At 46.2% G+C, this 1,785-nt stretch overlaps 1 pseudogene; it reads right to left on the bottom strand.

The window, feature by feature from the left end:
- Positions 1 to 416: 416 nt before the first annotated feature.
- LOC129541010 (nucleolar protein 16 pseudogene) lies at positions 417 to 1,086 on the bottom strand (annotated as a pseudogene).
- Between the last annotated feature and the right edge of the window lie 699 nt (positions 1,087 to 1,785).

Here is a 1,785-nt window from a genome sequence, read left to right as displayed (position 1 = left end):
AGATAAGTTGTGATGAACCTAGACAGCATATTCAAAAGCAGAGATATTACTTTGTCAACAAATGTCCATCTAGTCAGGACTATGGTTTTTCCAGTGTCATGTATGGATGTGAGAGTTGGACTATAAAGAAAGCTGAGCACTGAAAAATTGATGTTTTTATTTTTTATTTATTTATTTTTTTAAAATAACTATTTTATTGTATACAGACTATATTCAAACAAACCGCCCGCTCAGAAAACAGCAAGTTCTGGCTTTCCCCAGAGCCCCCAGAAGAATATAAACTGGAGCCTCTGGGAGACTGTATCTGCTCCAAAGTGAAATGTGAGAGAGCGAGAGAGTGAGCGCGAGTGTGTGCGCGTGCGCGAGCGAGTGTGCGTGTGTGCGCGCGCGCACATGCATTATAACGTTTTGATTCCATGGGGTCTGGCTGGCCTCATGTAGATGCACACCCCTCCTTGTTTCTCTGGTCCAAGAGGAAGCCTCAACCTGGGGCAGGCATAAACCAGTCACTCAACCTCCATTTTATTCTTTTGCAAAGAATCAGTGAAGGCTTGCCACTCTGCTGGGTAAAAACGCTTGTAGACATTAATCTTATTCCGAATTTGTTTTGGGGTATCTTGATAATAATTCTTCTCGTCCCGGGCCATAGCCTGATAGTTCTCCCCATGGTTCTCCACCATGTAGCGAACATAGTCAATGAGATCTCGTGACAGTGTATTTCCTTTCTTTTCTGGAAGGCTGGCTTCTGCCTCCAGGTCATTAAGCACATAAGGCTTCCGCACAACCTCCTTAGGCCTCTCCTCTACATCCACTTCCATGGCCTTTACCTTTCTCTTAAGAAAGGGGCACAGCCCTGTTGGGGTCCATAGCCAAACCCATCTCAGTCAGGTTCTGCCGCACCGATTTGGTCTGGTCCCAGGCATGTCGGATGTGTGAGCATTCGATCCGCGGCGCTGCCTTCCATCGAGCATTCCGGTTCAGACGCTTCCGGTTAACATTATAACCGAACTTCTGCCTCCGAGTCTTTCCCTTGGCTTTGGGCATTGCACTGGCCACCGGGTACTAGACTCTGCTTCTCGCTCCAACTACCTCCAAATTGATGTTTTTAAACTGTGGTATTGGAGAAGACTCTTGAGAGTCCCTTGGACTGCAAGGAGATCCAACCAGTCCATTCTAAAGGAGATCAATCCTGAATAATCATTGGAAGGACTGATGTTGAAGCTGAAACTCCAATAGTTTTGCCACCTGGTGCAAATAACTGACTCATTGGAAAAGACCCTAATGCTGGGAAAGACCAAAGGCAGGAGGAGAAGGGGGCGACAGAGGATGAGATGGTTGGTCTGCATCACTGACTTAACGGACATGAGTTTGAGTGAACTCCGGGAGTGCTGATGGACAGGGAGGTCTGGTGTGCTGCAGTCCATGCGGTCACAGGGAGTCGGACACAACTGAGTGACTGAACTGAACTGAACTGAACTTGGCATTGCCCTTCTTTGGGATTGGAATGAAACTGACCTTTTCCAGTCCTGTAGCCACTGCTGAGTTTTCCAAATTTGGTAGCATACTGAGTGCAGCACTTTCACAGCATCATCTTTCAGGATTTGAAATAGCTCACCTGGAATTCTATCACCTCCACTAGCTTTGTTGGTAGTGATGCTTCTAAGGCCCACTTGATGTCATATTCCAGAATGTCTGGCCCTAGGTGAATGATTACACCATCATGGTTATCTAGGTTATGAAGATTTTTTTTGTACAGTCCTTCTGTGTATTCTTACCACCTCTTCT

Source organism: Moschus berezovskii, chromosome 4 (genome assembly GCF_049115385.1).
Source record: "Moschus berezovskii isolate FMDL1 chromosome 4, NW_MosBer_1.0, whole genome shotgun sequence".
NCBI lineage: Eukaryota > Metazoa > Chordata > Mammalia > Artiodactyla > Moschidae > Moschus > Moschus berezovskii.
Note: the sequence above shows the minus strand (reverse complement) of the source record. Positions and strands in the feature narration are given on the sequence as shown.